The sequence below is a fragment of the Silene latifolia genome, chromosome 9 (assembly GCF_048544455.1).
Source record: "Silene latifolia isolate original U9 population chromosome 9, ASM4854445v1, whole genome shotgun sequence".
In the NCBI taxonomy this organism is placed as follows: Eukaryota; Viridiplantae; Streptophyta; class Magnoliopsida; order Caryophyllales; family Caryophyllaceae; genus Silene; species Silene latifolia.
Window position 1 is genome coordinate 180,294,192 of NC_133534.1, and position 23,906 is coordinate 180,318,097.

The following is a 23,906-nucleotide window of genomic DNA, read 5'->3' on the forward strand; positions in this document are numbered from 1 at the left end:
AAAAGGGTCTTTGATTTTGGTTTCTCATGGGTGGTGGAGTGTATGTTGTTTGAGGGTTTTGAACATTTTGGCTTTTGTATGAGAGATTTGGATGGAATTTGGTGTTTTCATTGTAAAAGTTGGAATAAGGGGTACCACTCTTGTATGCTTGGAAAGCATTCACTTGTTCATTTGTTCCCCTACATTCACCTTGGTCATGTCCCAAAGTTCCACAATTCTCACATATCCCACTTGGGATTGATGAGGATGCCGTCATGGCATTAACATGATGCTTTGATGATTTTGAGTTTTCCTCAAGTCTAGCCATAGCTTGTTCGAACTTCAAGTTGATTGTGTCAATGTGAGCACTAAGTTGAGCACCCAATTGAGTAACGGAGTCCACTTCATGCTTTCCTCCTCTAGTAGCCTTGCGAGGTCTACTATATTGTGAGTTATGGACCGCCATTTCCTCAATCTTGTTCCATGTTTGATTGTCATCAACTTCGGTGAACATTCCATTTGATCCCATATTGAGAATGTTCCTAGAATCTTCATATAAACCATTCCAAAATTGTTGTACCAAAAACCATTCACTAAGTCCATGGTGAGGATATGAGCGACAAATTCCCTTGAACCGCTCCCAAGCTTCATACAAAGACTCTTCATCCCTTTGCTTAAAACCCGTAATTTGAGCTCTTAGCATGTTAGTCTTTTCCGATGGGTAGAATTTTTTGTAGAAAGCTAGAGCCAACTTCTTCCAAGAATCTATTCCAAGGCTGGCCTTATCAAGGCCCTTCAACCATTGCTTCGCGGTGCCGATTAAGGAAAAAGGAAATAAGACCCATCTAATTTGGTCTTGAGTCACGCCCGTTTTAGAGATAGCATCACAATAGTCGCAAAAGGTTTCCATATGAGAATGAGGGTCCTCACTAGGCATCCCCCCGAATTGGCTCCTCTCAACTAATTTGATGAAGGCGGACTTGGCAATAAAATTTCCGGTTAGATGTTGCGGTGTAGGAGTACCATTTGGTAGATTCTCCTCGGTGGGTACGGAGTGTGACGAGAATTTTGGCATTGTAGGTGGATTTTGTGGGGTATTGTGTAATAGGTTCTCTTCTCCTTCTATTGCGAAAGGATTGACAAACTCACTAGTGGGTTGGACAACTTCACTAATACCTCTTAAATTCCTCCTAACAACTCTCCTATTGTTCGTCAAGGTTCTTTCGATTTCACGGTCAAAAGGTAACAAATCACCTTGTAACCTTCTAGACATGCAAAATATCAAACAACTCGAAAACATTTAGAACAAACCTTGAGGAGTTTTACTTCCTCAAGGAGAAGAAAGACACAACTAATGACAATAAAAAGAAATCTAAATCAAACAAACACCGTCCCCGGCAACGGCGCCATTTTTGATGCGATCCCGCTAAGTGTTCACAAATTAAGATGTGGTCGTTGGTCACGGTCGAATCAAAACACAATTTATAGCTCCACAAACAACTCTACAATTAGTAAAGAGGCAAGTAAAGGTCGGATCCCAAGGGACGGGTATTGAAATGAGATTTCTATTGCAACTAGTGGTGTCTAAGGGGTGTCACAAATTGGGTTGATGTAGAAGGTCACTAAACTAAAATAGCAATAAAAATAAACAAGCAAGATGAATTAAAGGGGTATAAACAATTGATTAAAGGCACTAGGGTGTCATGGGATCATAGGGGAATCATGGGATATGATCATACAAACATGTTCTCAAATTATAAGCAAGCAATTATTGTTGTGATGGATTGAGTTGGGTTATATCTTACAATCCTAGGAAAGTTTGGGTGCCGGAGCCGAATCGATTAGATTGTACAACACCTACAAGTCGACTTAATCTTCCCTACTCAACAACATGCATGGTCTAATGAGACTTGAGTTGGGTTATGTCTTACAAGTCTCATTGAAAAGATAGGAGATGATAGTAAATGCAAGGATTCATAGGCTTAGCATTTCATCAAATATAACATGTGCATGAGTTGAGATCAAAACAAGCAAGCAAATAAAACATGAAAGCATATTAATTTAAGCATGAATCATTCCCCATGTTGGTTTTCCCTAATCACCCATTAACCCTAGCTAATAGACTACTCACTCATTATCATGTTGATCATGCTAGCAAGGTTGTCAATCATACCAACAATATGAAACATGATGAATAAATGAAAGTAATTAACAATAATTAAAAAGGGATTAAGAGATTATACCTACTAATGATTCCAATAATAAAGCAAAGATAAAAGAAGTACTTGAATGCTTGATTGAGAGGTTGTCAATCTCCCAACAATAACCCAAATAATCTTCAATTACCCAAAATAAAGGATGAACAAGAGAGAGATTAAAGAACTAAAACTTGGATTAAAACTTGATTAATACTTGATTACAATATTAAAGAGAGATTTGATTGATATTAACTACACTAATTATTGATAAGAAGAACATGCTCCTCTAATTAGACTAATGGGGTATTTATAGTGGAAATTAGGGAGGATGCATTAGGGTTAACTAAGGGCTAAACTAGTAATTACACTTTTTAAGTTGAGCAAGGAGGAGCCGGTATTTTCTGAGAGAAGGGCTTCTTTCTTCGTAGCTTGGAGAAGACAATCCGTGCTGTGCTCGAATCCGGGCGGAATAGGGTCGGGACGGGCGGATTCTGGCGTTGGAATCCGAGCGGATTCAGGGGAATCCGGGCGGATTGTGGAGGTGGAATCCGAGCGGATTGTGGCAAAGCCGCTCTCGGATTGTCTTCTTCTGGGGACGGACGGATTGGTGACAATCCGCTCGGATTGTCGATCGGAACAAATCTTCTTCTTTTCTTCCCTTTTCTTCATAAATTCCTTGGGGATTTCCTTGGGGACTCAAGGATCCTTTCTCAACTTTGCTCTTCTACTATAATATGTACAAAGGCCTTCTAATCTTGTCTCTCCTTGATGCTTGGTCATTGAATTTGATCAATTTAGTCTCGTTTTGCCATGAAAATGCAAGATTCTTACTCCTTTCCTACCAAGGGATCAAAATCTCAAAGAATATGCAAAACAAAGAACTAAAGATAAGAAATGACCCAAATAAGCACTAAAAAGCATGGGAACAAGGCTAATTCGGGGGCTAAATATGCGCCAATTATGGTCACATCAGAAGGCTCCCTAAACATCGTTTGTGGAGGATCGATGGGAACTACAAAAGTGTCACGGAGGCACTGTCGAGCCAACCGCTCACCCAGGTACCACATAGGTTCCATGGGCGTCGCCAGAAGAAGCCTACTCGAACTCCTAGGATGAAGAACGTCGGCTACGAAAGCTGGAGCGCCAGTGTAGTCCTCCCAAGGTCGCGGCACCCACTAAAAAGGATGCCAGGAGGTCATTCCTATGATCAATATGGTTTTAAAGACGAGTAAAAATCAAGAGCAAGAAGAATGCTTACATTGTCAAGGTGCACGGCGTTGTCACCCTTCCTACAGATGTCGTAAGAAGACCGCTGGCTCTTCTGACGACATATAATCCAGTCTCTAACAACGGGATATTCTCTCGCCATGTCCGCTGCCCTCTTAGGAGCGAAGCTGGGGAAATATGAGTATACCCATGCCTAAAAAACAAAAAACGGTACAATAATCAAAAATCAAAAATTAAAAATCAGTAATCTAAAGATCAATCCAAGTTTCCAAATTCAATTCAAACTTGTTTCAAAAAAAAAAAATCAAACTTTATTTAAGACAAATTTTCAAAATCAAAATTCCAATTCAAAAATTTCAATTTCAATTTCAAGTCAAATTAAAAAATTTCAATCTCAAGTTCAATTTAAAGTTCAAAATTTCAATCTCAAGTCCAATTTCAATTTCAAGTCAAATTTCAATTTCAATTTCAACATCAAGTCAAATTCAAAAATTTCAATTTCAATTTCACTTTTAAGTCAAATTCAAAAATTTCAATTTCAATTTCAATTTCAATTTCAATTTCAATTTCAATTTCAAGTCAAATTTCAATTTCAATCTCAAATTTTATTTCAAGTCGAATTTCAATTTCAATTTCATGTCAAATTTCAATTTCAATTTCAGTTTCAATTTCAATTTCAATTTCAAGTCAAATCTCAATTTCAATCTCAAGTTCAAGTTCAAGTTCAAGTTCAAAAATATTTTACATTCAAATTTTCAATCTCAAAAGGGAAAAATTTTTCAAGTTCAAAGTCGAGTTCAAATCAAAATTCATCTCAGAATTCGTGCTTTCAAATGATCTTTCATTTATAAGCAGATTTAGTATCAAATGGCAAAGAAAAAGGAAGGTTCATACCTCCAAAATGAGACCTGGACCGACGGTAGTAGGAGAAGTCCCCTTCTCCATCAGCTCAGGATGAACCATGGCCCTTATGTACCGTATGAGGACCGCAAAGCTAGGAGGAACCCAGTCCCAACGACCTAGGCTACTCAAGTCAGTAAGTTTTACAGCAGCTTTCCTTTCAAGTCGTTAGAACCCCGTTAGGATGGGCCCAAGCCCTATACTTTCCCGCCTTGAGGTGTTTCTATTAAAGCAACGGGTATTTCTGCTCCGTATATTCTCTACGGGTGTACTCTTTTCATCCATCCAGTCTACATTCGCCCCAGTGATTACAAGGTTTTGTTCCCCAGCGATAGTTCAAATCAAGTTTTCAACCAAGTCAAGTCTCCAATCAAGTCAAGTTTTCAATCAAAATCAAGTTTTCAATCAAATCAAGTTATCCTTCAAGCGATTCTCGAAGAGATCCGCCTACTTCAAGTCAACTATCCCCGATGCCTTCAGTTGCCGAATTATCTTCAGAAAAAGAGAGTTTTATCGAAGCATTTTCAATCCCGTTTCAACCCAAGAGCCTCCAAGGTATGATTTCTTCTTATGGATGGCCAGCCTTCTCACGTAGTCTAATAGACTTTAAACGACCCTCCTCGATAGTCAACAGACTTTAAAATGTTCCCGACGACAGGCCCTTGGCTTAGACCCCTTGAACCGCCTCGCGTAGCCATAGTCTTCAGCTTGTAATCTTCTATTGACCCCAGGGCTATACATTGACTTTTGCCTTGTCCAAGCCTTAGTCAAAGTGGGGGCTCTGTAGACACCTCATTTATGCACCTCCCGCCAACCACCCAGTGATGATTGGGTGTAATACCCCGTATTTTATATAATATAATTAATTAAACGGATATTGTATATATAATTATTATATATTATTTTACTAATTATGTCGGGATAATAGTTGAGTCGAGTATTTGTTGGGTCGTAATGATATCGTAGGATTAAGTTATTCGTGAGCTTGTTAAGACGGGTTTAACTGAACGAAGTCCCGTTAACCAACTCGTTTACCAACCACGCGGACCATGACGTTTACCCACTTACCCAGAATTAATTACCCATGACCCAATTAACCATTTAACCTAAGTTTTAACCTAATTTTACCCTAGCAACTCCCTCAACCCGCCTCCCCTTTCATCGACCCTTTTGGCGGCCTTTCACGCAAAAAACGAGAGAGAGAGAGAGAGAGCAGGAGTGGTGACGGCGCAGCAAGGAAGGTCAAAGGGAGGTTGTCGACGGCGTAGGGTGGCCCTGGTGGTTGTTGTGGTGGCGGAAAGGTAAGCAGGTCACACCCCTCCTCTGTTTTCATCTTTTATGTCGGGTTTTTGGTTGTGGTTGCGTGTCTTAGGGAGGGGATAAGGGTGGTTGGTGTCGGGGTAATGGTGTTGGGTGGTCTGAGTCGCCCCTATTGGTGGTGGTTAGGGAGGTTTTGGGTGGTGGTAGTGGTTGTGAGAGGCGGCAGCGACAGGGGTAGCCAAAACGGGTTTTGGGTTGTTTTCAGGTGAGTTTTAGACGGCTGGGTTTGAGGTGGCACCACCGTGGACTCGGGGGAGGTCGAAATGGTGGTGCCATGGTGTCTGGGTTCGTGGGATGGCGGCGAGTTGACGGGTGGTTTTTGGGCAGTGATTGTTTAATGGTTGCGGTGGTGACAGGTGGAGAACGAGGGGTGTTGGTGAGGCGTGGTGGTGAACCAGGCCAAATGGCGGCCCTGGGTTGAACCGCCGGCGGCAATCGACCCAGTGGGGGTGGCCGTTGGTGGTTGGGTTGAAGTGGGGACCACGGCTGGTGGTTGACACGGCCACGTGGTGGCCTGTGGTGGCGGGTGAGCGTGTGTGAAGGGACGGGGGTGATGACGGGTTACTCGAGTTGTTTTTGAAACGGGTTTTCATAGTTAATCGTTATAATTTGTTAATGGGTCGTATGTTTAACTAATTAATTTAATTCCGAGTTATTTAATTAATGAAAGACGGGTTTAAGTCGGGTTGTTGAATTATTTTATGTTTGAGTCGGGTTTTCTTAAAATGTTTAATTCGTTCAATACTTTATCTATCATAGTAGTTATTTAATTTAATTCCCGATTCGGTTAAATAATTCAAGTCGGGTTTTGGGTCGGGACTGATTAAAGTGGAAAGTTACTATTTCGGGAAGGTTTCTAATTTGGGAAATTCTGTATTTAGTAGTTAATAATAAATATTATAATTGTTTTAGGTGACGGATTCGTGAAGGATCGATAATCAAATTCATTGCCTTATTTCTAGACTGCTTGACTGCTTAGTTGGATTTGCTGGCACTTTGAGGTAGGGGAAACACACTTGACTCCTTATCGTATTATTGAATCGAGTTGACTTGTTTATGTTTCATATGACCAAGCTGAGATCGTTGACTTGTTCGGGTTGTGTTTGATGTTGTGTTGCATGTAATGAGGTGGGGTTGACTGAACTGTTAGTGTTGAGTATATTATTTCAATATTTTGATAGCTGGCATGATTCATTCATTAATATACACATTGTGTTGCATTATTACTGTTGAGCATGTCATATGCATTGGAGTTGGAGGATGGTGTAGGAGTGACGATGTTGAGATACGATGTGGATTGTGATAAGGCCCAGGCGGGTTCTGCAGGACTTGCCCTGGTGTCCTCAGCTGCGAGCTGGCAGATCGGCTACGGTCGATATATATAGTCTACCGGGGATCGGTATGGCTGGGTTGTCCGGGTTATGAGATATGAGAAAGGAGATATGAGATGTGTGTGATGAGTTGAGATGGAGATGGAGGTGGCGGAGTATCATGCATATCATATTTTATTGTTTTATCGTTTTCCCTACTCAACCTCGTGGTTGACCCTGTGTATTCGTGAACACCTGTGATGAACCGTTTTATGGGGAGCAGACTTGACAGGTTTAAGAGATAGGACGGGAGCTGGATGGGCGTGAGACATTGGATCAGACGACTTAGTGCTAGACTATCATCTAGAAGACTTCACTTTTATTTATGTCAGTTTTTGTAATTTAATTTAAAAAGAGAATTTGTAATAATTGAGTTAAAATATTTTATAAATTGCCTTGGAGTTTTATTTGTTATTCACTACCTCGGGAAACCGAGATGGTAACACCGTCATTTATCTGAGGAGTCCTAGTTCAGGCCCTTAAATAAACGGGGGTGTTACAAAGTGGTATCAGAGCGAACGATCCTCAGGCCTAAACCAATGAACCTAATGAACGTAGGATGTGTCTAAATAAAATGAACCCCTGGGAATAAACTGTTAGGAGCTCACAGTGCGGTTAAGAAGGCGCCCTTAATGCGTGCTCTTTTGCCCTCTCAGTTTTGAACCAGGCAACCCAAGAGAAAACGAGTGAATGGGGTAGTTAGAAGGAAAACCTTGGATATAAGCGAGTTGATGTATACCCTGAGACCCATATATTCTAACCATTCTGCCGGACAACGTTACAGTAAGTGTTTTGTATAAATGATGACGTGACCATATGATGTCGTGGAGATGAGTATAAATTTTCGTGTTCAGTGTAATAATCAATGAAGTGTTGGATTGTGGTAATCGTGAGCGTGAAAATAATTGCGAGTTGATAATATTTATCTGGATGGATGTGAATGACGTGTTAATAGTGCTATTATGTCTGGTAATATGTGGTTATGTGATCCCAAAGCCATGCTAGTATAGTATCGTGATCGTAATGAGAAACACCATTGAATCGCTTGTTTCCAGTCGTAGCAATCCTGATTAGACGTAAGGGGTAGGTCGGGATGCGAATGGACTTCTATGAGATAGATGTTTACGTAAATACAAAAGTGTGGGATTTGAGTTAGGATGAGTTAGTATCGATAGTATGGTTGTAAGAGCTTGGAACATGGAAAATGAATGATTTAGTGTTGAAATCCGTTTTGTTTGATTTTACTCTGTAATTGATCTTGCTGTCATTTCCTTCCTGTTAATTTTCTACGGATGAAAAATTTATGAGAAATAGCCTCGTGAGTTAGTGTTCTTTTGGCGTTGGTTTCATGCTTATAGAGTATACGGATTAAGAGTAATAAATGTTTTAGTGGGCTGTGGTCGGGAAGTTCCTGTGCAGTGATGTTTTGACCAACGTTTTTGTAAAAAAATCCTCATTTAAATTGTGTAAATGATTTTTGCATAATTCCAACTCCATTGACTAGAGGTTTCGCACACATTTTCAAATTGATAAGCCACGCAAATTCTTGATGACTCTATATTAAATGGTAAGCCTTGCAAACTGACCCAAGTTTCGGACCAATTGCTGTCACATACTTGTTTGGACCAACTGAGTTGTAAAATTCTTTAGAAATTGAATTCTTGAACTTTCGACCTCCTTCTTTTTATCACGAACTATTAACTCTCTGTATGTTATGAAAAGTAATATAACTTAAGTTTTCGTTGGACGGCTGTTTATTCGTGATTTTGAAAGTTACAACGTGAATCATGACCTGTAAAATGTACGTTCTATGTTAAGTCTCCATACAGTTGTTTGGTTAATTAATGAGCCTTAGTGATGTGAAATTATAATGTTTTACATGATGATAGTAGCACGCATGTTCAGTAGTTATATATCTTAACAAGTGATACAATTAAAACTTAGTTGACAACATTGTTGGCATGATAGCATGAGTAATATTGGATAGCTTAATTTGACTCTGAATCGAGGGTGAAATGTTCATACGAGTCCAGTTGTTTGCATACTTTGTATACATTTGGCATGATGTAATGTCTCTGGGTGTGCATCTTATTCGTATAGTGGTCGGGTATACATAAACATAAAACCATATTATCATATCTTGGTAAATTTGGTGGTGTTAAATGTCCTAATGTACTCGCATGAATATTTACAATAATGATGTTAAATATTTTACACAGGAACGGTAGTAATGGTTATGTCTAAATGTTCCCACATGTAGGATGTCATCTGGGTCCTAAAGTCCTTTATGTGAGTCTGTGTGCCTATAGTTATACTTATTGCCTTCATCGTATTAAATTATTTCAGTCGAACCTAAAACCTATAACATGATAATAAACAGTGTTGTTATTTGTGTCATTGAATATGTTCGTTATTACAATGTCGTAAAGCACTAAAGTGATTCTTGCAAATGCATGGGTATGATATAAAGGAAACTGTTTGATATAACACGACAATTGGCATATTTATATTCTCGAGTCGTTACTATCAATTATATTAAAATAAAGATTTTTATGATAACTATGTTGACAATTATAATAGGATAACCCTTTGATGATTCACATGATATGCATTGGTTTTAATGATAGTCGTTATAGCTGCATTTAATTGAGCATATGAGTTGCCTAAGTATTTAAGTCGTGCAAATCAGAGGAGTCGTCCAAGTTGCTAATCTGTTACCATAGCTAGAATTCTACAAAGTATAGGATGGCAAATGTATGTTTAAACTCTTTATGCGATATCGTTTGTTTTGCTGAAAATGAGTTGTACTAAGTGGCTGGACACAATTGAATGATATGGTTGCTAAAATGTCAAACACATGTGTGATATGGAATTAATGTTGTTGTTGTCAGGGATCATATGTGTTACTTTTATTAGCGAGTATGTTTCGGAATTTATATCAAACAAATTGGCTAATTCGTGTTGTAGGTCTGATGAGTCAAAAGGTTTGATTACGTGTTATGCTTTCCATGGTTTCAAGGTGTTAAGTAGTGCTTATGTATCGCATGTTTTAATACTCCTGGTGATTTATTAGTGGTAGGGCGAGTCAATTATTCGGAATTGGTAACGGTTTTGACTTGTGAGTGGAATTTGGTGGAGTCAATGTTAGATTGTATGCTGGTTTACGTGTAATCTTGCGGTTGATATTTCTAAAATGGTTGTTCTCTGGTAGATAATGCGAACTGTGATGATCTTGAGTTGACCAAACCCTGGTATTACAACAGTTACCCTGAAAACTTGTTATATATCTTTCGCACACTTAAACCTCGAGGATGAATCCTTTGTCTTAACACCCTTGTGTCTAAATTTGTTAACCTTCCATTTTGTAGGATGGATCCCTACAATGTACACCCGCAAGACTGTTACATGTCACCTGATGCTGACTTTAATGAACATTGTGAGAGACTTTGTGCTGCCATGGACATGTATGGCCATAATGGGCACCCTGAGTATTTAACTAATACTCAGTTAAGAGCATATACCCTTATCGATTCTATTCCTGACTCTGGCATACTAAAGGACAAAGAAAACGATTTTATATGAGAGAGTTGACCACCCATTGCATAAGGCTTTTCCGTGACCCCAATTCTTTCGGCGGGGCCAAATACCCGCCCGAGCATACCTTTTGACTTCATAGCAGGCGACTGAGACACGAATTTTACGCTAATGTACCGATGCCGAAAGTACGATCAACCACCCATGCCAGACTTCGGGGAAGAGGTGAACCAGAAAGGGAATGACATAGAAGTCACCAGAAACAGAGGAAGCGCGACCTAAGGACCGTTAGGTTAGGGCTAGTAACACCATGATCGGTCTGTTGTGAAACCGTGTAAACCTTTGGTTCCTTCTTGTTGTTCTTTTGGTACGATGTTGTGTTTTAAGTCAAGCATGAACTAAGTAATAAGCGTTACTTGTTGACAATCAGTTAATTTCATAATAAAACCTTGTTTTCAACTTTAATGTTACTGTGCAATCTTTTGGTCATGAGTTCCTTTCTGATTACATGTTGTTGACAGTGTTTTGTTATATTGGAATATGAAAGTTGAGAGGAGGTTACGAGGACGTAACCATGTTTTTAGTTGGGTAGGATTGTAAAATCTTAAGGTTTATGTTCCACTTGTGTATAGATTGTAGTTTTGATCAAGTTGTAGATCGTAGTTTGTTCAAGCTGATGTTTCGCTGATGTTTCGTTGCGTGGTACCCATAAAAATGAGTTCTCTATGTTGTGTAATTAAACTGCTGCTGTTATGGCGCTCCGATAGTTGCACGAGTTCATGAGTGGTGATAGATTTGCATGAAGTAAGTTCCGGGACGTAACTTTCTTTTAGGAGGGTAGAATGTAACATACCGTTTCACCCGCGTAAGATCATGAGTTCTTGTACTAGAAAAAAATCTGTGTTGGTAACCACGGTGGTTCTTGGAGGTTCGGTGGATGAGCGAACTTCGGGACGAAGTTCATTTTAAGGGGGGAAGACTGTAATACCCCGTATTTTATATAATATAATTAATTAAACGGATATTGTATATATAATTATTATATATTATTTTACTAATTATGTCGGGATAATAGTTGAGTCGAGTATTTGTTGGGTCGTAATGATATCGTAGGATTAAGTTATTCGTGAGCTTGTTAAGACGGGTTTAACTGAACGAAGTCCCGTTAACCAACTCGTTTACCAACCACGCGGACCATGACGTTTACCCACTTACCCAGAATTAATTACCCATGACCCAATTAACCATTTAACCTAAGTTTTAACCTAATTTTACCCTAGCAACTCCCTCAACCCGCCTCCCCCTTTCATCAGCCCTTTTGGCAGCCTTTCACGCAAAACGAGAGAGAGAGAGAGAGAGAGCAGGAGTGGTGACGGCGCAGCAAGGAAGGTCAAAGGGAGGTTGTCGACGGCGTAGGGTGGCCCTGGTGGTTGTTGTGGTGGCGGAAAGGTAAGCAGGTCACACCCCTCCTCTGTTTTCATCTTTTATGTCGGGTTTTTGGTTGTGGTTGCGTGTCTTAGGGAGGGGATAAGGGTGGTTGGTGTCGGGGTAATGGTGTTGGGTGGTCTGAGTCGCCCCTATTGGTGGTGGTTAGGGAGGTTTTGGGTGGTGGTAGTGGTTGTGAGAGGCGGCAGCGACAGGGGTAGCCAAAACGGGTTTTGGGTTGTTTTCAGGTGAGTTTTAGACGGCTGGGTTTGAGGTGGCACCACCGTGGACTCGGGGAGGTCGAAATGGTGGTGCCATGGTGTCCGGGTTCGTGGGATGGCGGCGAGTTGACGGGTGGTTTTGGGCGGTGATTGTTTAATGGTTGCGGTGGTGACAGGTGGAGAACGAGGGGTGTTGGTGAGGCGTGGTGGTGAACCAGGCCAAATGGCGGCCCTGGGTTGAACCGCCGCCGGCGGCAATCGACCCCATGGGGGTGGCCGTTGGTGGTTGGGTTGAAGTGGGGACCACGGCTGGTGGTTGACACGGCCACGTTGTGGCTGTGGTGGTGGCGGTGAGCGTGTGTGAAGGGACGGGGGTGATGACGGGTTACTCGAGTTGTTTTTGAAACGGGTTTTCATAGTTAATCGTTATAATTTGTTAATGGGTCGTATGTTTAACTAATTAATTTAATTCCGAGTTATTTAATTAATGAAAGACGGGTTTAAGTCGGGTTGTTGAATTATTTTATGTTTGAGTCGGGTTTTCTTAAAATGTTTAATTCGTTCAATACTTTATCTATCATAGTAGTTATTTAATTTAATTCCCGATTCGGTTAAATAATTCAAGTCGGGTTTTGGGTCGGGACTGATTAAAGTGGAAAGTTACTATTTCGGGAAGGTTTCTAATTTGGGAAATTCTGTATTTAGTAGTTAATAATAAATATTATAATTGTTTTAGGTGACGGATTCGTGAAGGATCGATAATCAAATTCATTGCCTTATTTCTAGACTGCTTGACTGCTTAGTTGGATTTGCTGGCACTTTGAGGTAGGGGAAACACACTTGACTCCTTATCGTATTATTGAATCGAGTTGACTTGTTTATGTTTCATATGACCAAGCTGAGATCGTTGACTTGTTCGTGGTTGTGTTTGATGTTGTGTTGCATGTAATGAGGTGGGGTTGATCGAATCGTTAGTGTTGAGTATATTATTTCAATATTTTGATAGGCCGGCATGATTCATTCATTAATATACACATTGTGTTGCATTATTACTGTTTAGCATGTCATATGCATTGGAGTTGGAGGATGGTGTAGGAGTGACGATGTTGAGATACGATGTGGATTGTGATAAGGCCCGGGCGGGTTCTGCAGACTTGCCCTGGTGTCCTCAACAAGAGTGGCGGATCGGCTACGGTCGATATATATAGTCTACCGGGGATCGGTATGGCTGGGTTGTCCGGGTTATGAGATATGAGAATGGAGATATGAGATGTGTGTGATGAGTTGAGATGGAGATGGAGGTGGCGGAGTATCATGCATATCATATTTTATTGTTTTATCGTTTTCCCTACTCAACCTCGTGGTTGACCCTGTGTATTCGTGAACACCTGTGATGAACCGTTTTATGGGGAGCAGACTTGACAGGTTTAAGAGATAGGACGGGAGCTGGATGGGCGTGAGACATTGGATCAGACGACTTAGTGCTAGACTATCATCTAGAAGACTTCACTTTTATTTATGTCAGTTTTTGTAATTTAATTTAAAAAGAGAATTTGTAATAATTGAGTTAAAATATTTTATAAATTGCCTTGGAGTTTTATTTGTTATTCACTACCTCGGGAAACCGAGATGGTAACACCGTCATTTATCTGAGGAGTCCTAGTTCAGGCCCTTAAATAAACGGGGGTGTTACATTGGGCCGCATGTCTGATTATGCGGAGCGATTTATGATATTTCGTAAGTTCGTCCACACGTGATAGCTCAAACAGTCAAGTCAACCTCATGGTCGTCATCTAGGTGTCATTACGGTCGTTTTGACAGTAATTTGAGTACATTTGGAGTCCGGTTGAAAAACCGTTTCCATTTTCTAAAACCGTCTAAAATCCGAGTCGGAATATTCTGGAATTTTCCAGAATAATATTCCTAAATTTTATCTTTTATCACGAAAATATTTACCTTGCAGAATAAGGAAGCTCACATCTTTCTTAATTCCTAAAATCAACCGCGGAAATCTTTCTTACTGAGGAGGAAACTGCTCAAGAGAGAATGCAGCAGGTACTGCGCCTCTTGGAAAGGTCGCAATTCCTACTGCGCCTCTTCCTGGGCTACTTTTTCTCCAGTTTTCGGATTTCCTCCGGATACCTTTCCTAATTTTACCCTTACCATAATTCTTCCGTGTGATTACTATAAATAGAGGCCTCCGCCTCACATATTTCTCACGCGAGTGTCCGCCCTTCTCTTCTCCTTTTGCATTCTAAGACTGCGCTTTTGCTTTTTGACGCCTACGTGATTGATCAATCAACCACGTATGCTCAGATCCTTCTGAGTACCAGTCACGTTTGCATGAGCGATCAATTTGACCACTACACTTCAATCAATTTAATCAACTTTTTTTCTAATTCCTCTTTAGAGGGCACTTTCATTCTGTATCGAGTCGAGCAATCACTAATACGATAACTTAGTTAATCTCGCTTCATTAAACATGTAAGTCTGAGGGTTTAAAACCCAATTTATTTATTGTATTTTATTTCATATCAATTAATGTACGAGTTTATGTCACGATTATGTTTAAAACCGTTTTCAAAATCATGTTTTAAAACCCTTTTGACGGAACAGTAGAGAGACACCATCGAGAAGAAACGCAACAACAGTTGCGCCTTCTGAAACAGTCGCAACACTTGCTGCGCCTCTTCCAGAGGCTGCTTAGCTGTTGTTGCTCTTCTTCTTCTTCCTTGTGTTTTCCTTTTGTTTCATATGAAGGTTCGGTTTTCTTCCGTTTTCCTTTTTGTTTCCTTTCAAGTTTTTTTTGGTTTATTTACAGAATTGTTTCACAAAATCCCTTTCAATAAATCCAACCTAAATCCCTTATAATTCGATATTTATGGGTTTTCATCATTAAATTCGAACCCGGATTCAAGAGGCTCGATTTGTTCATATCAAGTCCCTCGAATTCGTCTTTGATACATGTTTTTGATTCTGTTGTTCTTCTTTATCTTTTCTAATCCCATCACTAATTTGAAGTTTGTATACAAACCCGTTTTCCGACATTATATAATAACTAACTTGCACTAATTTGTAATAATTCGTTTTAATTGCTTTACGGCGATCTCATATGCATATAATACGGTTAAATCACTTCTACTCGAGATATGTTTCTATAATCAACCTTAATCCATCAACGAACTATAACGATTAATGAGTCTGACTTTCACAGTCAGATCCTAAGTCAAGAACAGTCCCATGAACTGATGCGCCTCTTCTAAGAGACGCAGCTGATGCTGTGCCTGTTCTGAGGTGGCTTCTGCCTCTGAACTCGTCTTGTTTTGACGTAGGTTTTCTAATTAGGTTTTAATCGATTATTATCCTTATTTTCACTATTAATTCGACCCATTTTCCTATTTTCCTATTTTCATTTTCTTTTTAATTCTTTCTATTTCAAAACCTTTTTTTAAGAGCACTCGTGACGTAAACTCAATTGTCCTTTGTAATACGGATGTAATTTATTTCTTGTAATCCATCTACTGCAATTTATTATTCTTGCATGATTTACTTACTTGGCAATCACATGTAATCAATCTAATTCCAACTTCGACCCTTCAATTAAATGCTAAATTCCTTGTTCACCGACATAGTCAAAATTCTCACATGTTAGGATTAAAACGTGGATGTTGCATTGCATGCATATAACTGACGACATATCAAGTACAAACTACATCCCTGATCATTAGTAGAGGCCTCTATCGAGGCGTGCGGAATTAGGTGTTCAAATAAACGAGCTTCCTAATACGTACCCTCACCCCTTACTCAAAATCTCTGTGAACATCCGTGTTCATTGGCATCACGAGAGTCTTTCTAGACATAGAATACTAAGGGTAATGAATTTCTTAGTGTTCATGTCACTACTTTGTGTCTTGACATGACGCGAAGTATTCAGACTGTTTCAATATTCCATAAAAATTTGTGGCGACTCCACAAATGCAGGCTTGTCAAACCTTTCACCGGTTTCAACGCCTTTCAAATCGGTAATGACCCATGACGTGCCACGACCTCGCGCCGGAGTTCCGTGGGAGAAGGGACGCCCCCTCGAAACCTACGCGCGGGTGGTTGTGTCCACATGTCGGTACCAAACAATGTGTAAGGCTCGTATTTTCAATCGGTAGGTCGAAAATACGTGTCGGTTGTTTACTCGAGAAGTCGAGGTATAAAATGTTAAGGGAGAAAAGCAGGGGCGGACTCTCGCGTACCTTCAAATGGTGGCATTTGAGGGGTATTTATAGAGGATTGTGTGGTGGTGTGCGTTTTGGGCGATGTGCCCATATAGGTTGCTTGTAGAGGCGCGATCTTATCCCGGGTCTTCGAGTTGTCCTGTCACAATCACGCATTTGGAATTTGTGGTTTGTTCTATACTAGGTTTTGTTGGACATGATTGTTGTACTTAACAATCAAGTGTACCTTGTATACTTAGCATGGAAGCATTGCGAGGTTTGTTTTTTAGGTTTGACTCGGTTTGACTCGTTGTTGGAGTCGACATTCAAATTTTGAGTCGGTTTCTGGTCGGTGTCGGTTTTGACTCTAGTTAGTGTCATTGTGACCCCGTCGTCGTGCATAAAATGTTGGAGTATGTGTCCTCAACAATAGTGCGATCACATTATTGAAACTCGTGATAAGAATACGTATAGGGATGATTCAGTTTTATCAGCCATCTGATCAACATTAATCGGTAATGATTGGCTAACTAGAGTTTGACATTACTGTCGTTTGACGGTGGTGGTCACTTGATCCCTTAAAGTCACACCTAAAGGACGATTCCCTCAATTGTAAAGTTAATCGATTGTATGACGATACAAATTGATTAAATCCTTAAATTGAACAAATTTTATTTAAAAGAGAGAGTGTTTTATATTTTATTGTAATTTGATTAAATAAGATTCAATTTAGTAATTAATATGTTATATTACTAAAATTGATTAATGTTTATGAAACATTTGAGATAAGAGTAGTTAGTTAATTATATTTATAAAATATTGTAGATTATATTAACTAGACTTAATGTGACCCATTTTATACACATGTAATTGTGAATTACTTGTTAATTTGTTAATTGTAATTTATTTAATATATAATTATATTTAATTCGTTAAATATGCATTATTATGCCTAATGACATGTTACAAAGTTAAAATGAAGTCCATTTTATATGGAAAAACCGGTTTTAGGGGTAATGTAAGGTAATTAGTTTTGTTCTTATTTTATTCATTTGCATGCTTAAGGACAACATGATTGCATAGCCTTAATCTAGCCTACTAGCTAGATAAGCATGCAATTAAAATAAGAAAAAAGAAATCCCTCACCCTACCCTATGCTCAAAAACCGGTTGCCCCTCTTAAGACCAACTAGAGAATTGTTCTCATTTTGAATGATGACACTCATGCTCAAAACCTCTCTTTTCTCTCTTCAAAATAGTTTTATGCATCATAATTTGTTCATAGATCTAATATCAAATATTACTAAATGTGTGGTAATTTTATTAGATTAAAATTTAAGGTTCACTATTAATATTATCTAGTTAATAAGATTAATAGTATTGAGGGATAGTCTTGGTTACTAAGAGGAGGTATTCCATAATGAATACTTGAAGGTTTTGGAGGATCACCCAATCTTATCTATATAAAAGCAAGAGACAATACTCATCAGAGAGCGCGCCACGTCATTAATACATTCTCTTCTTTTTTTTTTGAAAATCGAGATTATGGTGGGACCCATGTGCGTGCAACGTATTTAATTACTGAGAAATCCGTCTTTCAAAGCATGCGCTTAAATCCGTGTCGCAACAAATTATATAAAGTCATCTTACGGAATACTTCTTCAAATTAATATTATGATTAAATTTTATACATTCCGTGTTAAGAAAACGAATAACATTTACGCAGAATTAATTACAAAAGCGAGTTACCGTAATTGAATTACATAATTAGTAAACCAAAATTACACAATAAAATTACATAATTTCAGGGAAAAATTACACTTATATACGAATAAAAAAGACATCGAGAATGAATTAGAAAATGAATAACAAGTATTTTTGTTATGAACAATTTTACCTTGCGCAGTAAATTTAATGAAAACATGATTTTTTTTTTAAAATACAGTGTACGAGAATTTTTTTTTAAATATCAATAATGACGAGAAATGTACTTGGAATATAAAACTCGGCATCTGAAGTACCAGCCGCGCACACCGAAATTGGTAGGCGACAATGATAGCAAACCAAGTTAATATAGACTTCAGCAAGCAGTGAAAGCTATTTTTAATTTTTTTTTTACTCTACAAAATAAACAAATAAATTTTCATTAAAATTAGAAGTGATTTAAAAATTATAATAAAAAATTTTTAATAAATTTTTTTTAAATAATTCACTATACTGCACGGGTTTTTCTAGGAATTAATTCACAATACTGCACGGGTTTTGTGAATTAATATTATTTAAAATAGTATACCTGTGCAATAAAACACGATACTGCACGGGTTTTTGTTAGATTTTATAAAAAAAAATTTAAACACGATACGAAAAGTCGAAACACTTTAAAATATGTTGTTTTTTTAAAAAAGTAATCCTCTCAGATCTGTATAGAAAGTCATTCATCACCGAGGATTATGTACTTGGAGCAAAAATTCTGGCAATTTAACTATCAGCCTCGCACTCCGAATTCGGAAGATGACAATGTTAGACTACCGAGTAATTTCTACTTCTACAAGTACGAATGTTAGGCAACGTTATTATCATCATAATAAATACACTTGGACCGTCCAACCATGAAATCCGAAACTGCATTAAATTAAAATAATCAGCATATTCTGAAATTAGGGCATATGCAGTTAAATATGGCAGTAGTTACAGCAGTTTCAAAGAAGTGGGGTTCATGGGTAATGGAAGTAGTGGGGGATTTAGGGTTTACAAGAGGTTATATTTTAGTATATATAGGATTGCAAACATTGAAATTGTCACAGAAACTCAAAATTGCAAATTCAATCAAAAACTTCAGATTATGGCACACATCCAGAGTATTCCAATTTCGAGCATCACCAAAGAAACAGCAAGCTCGGAGCAATTAACAGTTCGGGTTATGAGATTGTGGTACAGAAAGTCGGAGACAAATCCCATGGAAGTGAAAGGTGTAGAACTCATCCTAATTGATGAAAATGTAAGTCTCCCTTTTCCCCTTTTCCTGTGGCGATTTTCAATATATTGTGACAAGTTATTAACTAATATGAATAAATGCAGGGAGACACAATTCAGGCATCAATCAACCGTAGGTGACTTTTTTCTTAGAGCACCTTAATGAAGGGAGCACATACAAAATCAGAAGGTTCAGTGTATCATCAAACCGAGTGGGACTTGACATGGCAATAATTCACCCGTGCAAGATTTGGTTCGAATACAGCACTAGGGTGGTACCCATTCCTAATGCGGATATTCCACTTTCTACCCATGCTTTCTACACTTTCAATGAGATGGTCTTTGGAGCAATGCTGAATAGACTTTATATTGGTAAGCAACAATGGCCTACAATATATTTTTCATATATGCACCATAAATGTTAACTAACAAGTGAAAAATTCTGTGTCAGACGTAATTGGAAGGTTGGAGCACGTTTATCCAATAAGAGACAGAAATGGCAAGAGAAGGAGGATTATTGTTTTGGGCAATAATCTATAAGTTGACTATATTCTATAAACAATATGCCAAACTTAACACCATAACAAAATAATCATTACAAACCGTTTTTTCAGGAACCAAAACTTATGCTGCTCATTGTTTGGGGACTACGTTCAGCAAATTTCAGAAATCGAGCAAGAGTTCATTAACAAACCAAAGGCAACGTTGGTTATGCTATTCGTAAAACGTTCTGTTTATGAAGGTATAAAATTCTGGTCATTCAAATACCTTTTTCAGCATTACAAACACTTTGATTACTTACAAAATTTAAGAAAAAAATGTTGGAAAAAAATTCTCATTATATTCTACTATGCAGGGGAAGTTAGCATAACATCAATATGGGGTGCAACAAAGATATTGGTTAATCCAGTTATGAACGAGGTGAAAGTGTTCAACAATAGGTATGACATCTAAATCCGTTTTATGTGATATTATTGTCTTTAGGGGAATAGTAGGTGCAGTAATTGTTATTGACCAGAAAACCCACAACATGAAAACTCCAGAAATCGTCCACAAAATGAAGCAGTCGATATCCGGCCAAAAAAAATATTTGAAATAAACAGTCCAAATAGAGTCCAGAAACATTTTGAGTTCAAATTTTTTTTAACATTCCCATTTCAGCTTAAATTAATTAAGCCATTTTTCTTACCAGTTTTCCAGATGATGTTGAACCCGTCTTTGGGGCTCGAGAAACTGCTGGGTACCATCCTCCAATCCTCGCAAGTGCAAACATCAAAACACTATCAGAGATACCAAATTTAACCAAAGAAGGGGCATATGTCACAATGGCCAAGATTATTGAGTTAGATACATCTGGTAATAGTTGGTACTACTACTCTTGCAAAGAATGCAAATCAAAAGTGAAGCAAGGAGAAGATGGGTTGTGGTATTGTGACAAGGAAAAAATTAACAATAATTGCACAATGAAGGGTGTGGGGGTGACATCACCAATACCAAGGTTTCAAGTTAAGTTTATTGTGACATATGAAGATCCAGATTCGGTAAAGTTCATTATTTGGGATGATGTAATGGTTGATTTGCTTGGGAAAACAGCACAAGCCATCCTTGACGAAGATGAGGTAACCTAAAACTCATTTACATACAATTTGCATTAATATCTAACCAACGTATAATGTTACTGATTAACGTTTAAATATCGTTTCAGATGTACAGTGTTGTCCCTCCCCCAGATTTCAGGCCTCTACTTGACAGGACATTTGTGGCAAAAATAAGAGTGACTGATTTATATAACATTGAGCAAAAATCAAAGTCATTTGGGGTGATCAGTTTATGTGATGACCCAAGAACAATTGCTAAGTGGGATACTATGAATAATGCAAGAAAGGTATGAGATCAATTAATGCCTAACATATACACACATTATTTTTGTATGTTTCGTTTTACTAATAAATATTGTCCTCTCCTTTAGGAACAAAGCAATTTCAACTTCGACAAGGGACACTTCGAGATCAGATTCAATGATGGTAAATTGAATTTTAACTTGAACTAAATTTTTTGATACTAATGGCTTTTTCAGTAACAATTATTTTTTGTTAGGAGCAAATGAGAGAGATAATTGAGTCCGAACCTGTGCTGAATTCCCAAGAGATCACACCACAGAAAGGTGTCGTGGAGACTACTGAAGCATCCGACAAATCATCTGCCACAAAAATGAAGGAAATTAAGATGGGCAAGCAGCCTATGGAGTTCTAAAAAACATTTCAGCTATTAAGCAATTTGTGAACGTTGTTAAAGGACATTTGTGTTTTTGTTTTTGGACTGTTGTTTTCTGTTCTATTTTGGACCAAGTATTTTAAGTTGTAATCGAACAATTTAGGTTGTCATATTTAAGATAGATTTGTAGCAAGTTTATTATGCAGACAATCAAGAAGCTAAAGGAGAAACGTATGCTACAACACTTCAAACACGGAGCTTAAAGGAAAACAAAGATTGGATGCAGTTTTAAAGAAGCAAGTGGATAACAAAGATGCATCATATTGGATTAATGAACTATTGTATTTCAATTTATGTTCTACGTTTTTTACTATTGTATTTCAATTTCACGAAGAATTAATGAACTTTCGTCATCATTATGAAATTTAATTCTTTGATTTCCAGTTTACGATACATGTCATTAGTCATTAATAAGTGAGTAATTACCAAAGCAACACGGTTTTTACAGCCAACAATAATAGAGTACATTCGTTATCCTACCAATGAGTAAACAAAAAATGTTGTACGAGTATTTGACTTATATTGATAAACATGGAAACAAACGGATGAATGGAAGGGCAGAAATTTAAAAGAAGTTCTGAAAATGTTATTGTAGAATTGTCACGGAATGTGTAAGCAAAAACGTCTGAAAAATCAAAGTCGAATTTTTTTCAGCTTAACTGACGGTTTAAACAGTTATAGTCAACTATCCATGATGCACTACTTGCAGTTTTTAAGTTAGTGGGCAATAGTTGAGTGAACTTAAAGTATTCATGCATACAGGTGAAAAAATGGCCACAAAATGCATTTATAGAATACAAATCAATCAAACACATTTTAGTTTACCAATTTTTTAAGATCCATTAAAAAGATAAGCAAGTAGAAACTGTCAAATTTTGCACATATTTTGTATCATCTTCAGAAGCATCAAAACAGAGGTGGGTTAAACATGGAAAAGGGGAATTCAAGTACAAGCCAAAAAAAAGGAGACGGCAGCAAGGAATGAACAATGAAAACAGTAAGTTTCTTAATTTATTTCTATGAATTAAAAACTGTTACATTGTGTTATTGCTTACTTAACTTTTTCCAACTTTCACGAACAATATGCATGCTTCGAATGTTATTGGTCACTTAACTTCTTCCATCTTTCAGGAACAATATGCATGCTTCTAGTGAACCTGCATTTTAGTAACATATTTTCATTAGTATAAGTTCAAATAAAATTGACAACATTGAAAGCAAAAAAAGATGTTGGTAATAAGAAATAAAACTAAAACTTAAAAGGAAACTTTTTTAAAGAAACAATGACTGAATAACACTTAACTTATATTTTTGAAACCTTCCCTTCAGAATGTTTCTACAAGGAGAAACATATGAAATGTTAGTAAATTATCTTCCCAAAAGGGGAAATATGAAATTGAAATGTATATTAGAAAAGAGAATCAGTAAACGTACTCAACTTTTCGCATGTCGATAATTGATCTGCAATAAATGTTCTGCAAACAAGTGTAGAACAATTACTATGATTTGTATATTAAACAACACATCTGATAACTGTGAAATCAAAATGAGTTCAGAAATGTAACATATTGAAACCTGAGTGTGAAAGACAACAGTTGTGTTGGTTGGTTTGGGGGTAGGTCCAACAGTTAGGTTGGTTTGGGATAGGTCCAACAGTTAGGTTGGTTTGGGTTAGGTCTGTCTAGGTTGGGTTGGGTTGGGTTAGTTCAGTCTAGGTTGGGTTGGATTAGGTCAGTCTAGGTTGGGTTGGATTAGGTCAGTCTAGGTTGGGTTGGGTTGGGTTAGCTCAGTCTAGGTTGGGTTGGGTTGGGTTAGGTCAGTCCAGGTTGGGTTGGATTGGGTTAGGTCAGTCCAGGTTGGGTTGGATTGGGTTTGGTTGGGTTAGGTCAGTCCAGGTTGGGTTGGGTTATGTTGGGTTGGGTTAGGTTAGTCCTGGTTGGGTTGGGTTGGGTTGGGTTAGGTCAGTCCAGGTTGGGTCAGTCCAGGTTAGGTCAGTCCAGGTTGGGTCAGTCCAGTTTGGGTCAGTCCAGGTTGGGTCAGTTCAGGTTGGGTCAGTCCAAGTTGGGTCAGTCCAGGTTGGGTCAGTCTAGGTAATTGGGTCAGTCCATGTAATTGGGTCAGTCCATGTAATTGGGTCAGTCCATGTAATTGGTCAGTCCATGTAATTGGGTCAGTCCAGGTAATTGGGCCAGTCCATGTAATTGGGTCAGTCCGTGTTGTAATTGGGTCGGGTTAAAACCCGTGTTGGGTTTGGTCGGGTTAAAACCCGTGTTGGGTTGAG

At 38.2% G+C, this 23,906-nt stretch overlaps 1 non-coding gene across 1 annotated transcript; it reads left to right on the forward strand.

Moving 5' to 3' along the window:
• The first annotated feature begins 575 nt into the window (after positions 1 to 575).
• Positions 576 to 682, forward strand: LOC141603156 (small nucleolar RNA R71). The gene has a single exon (XR_012525051.1). It is a non-coding gene; the product is annotated as a small nucleolar RNA R71 (small nucleolar RNA).
• Positions 683 to 23,906: the final 23,224 nt, after the last annotated feature.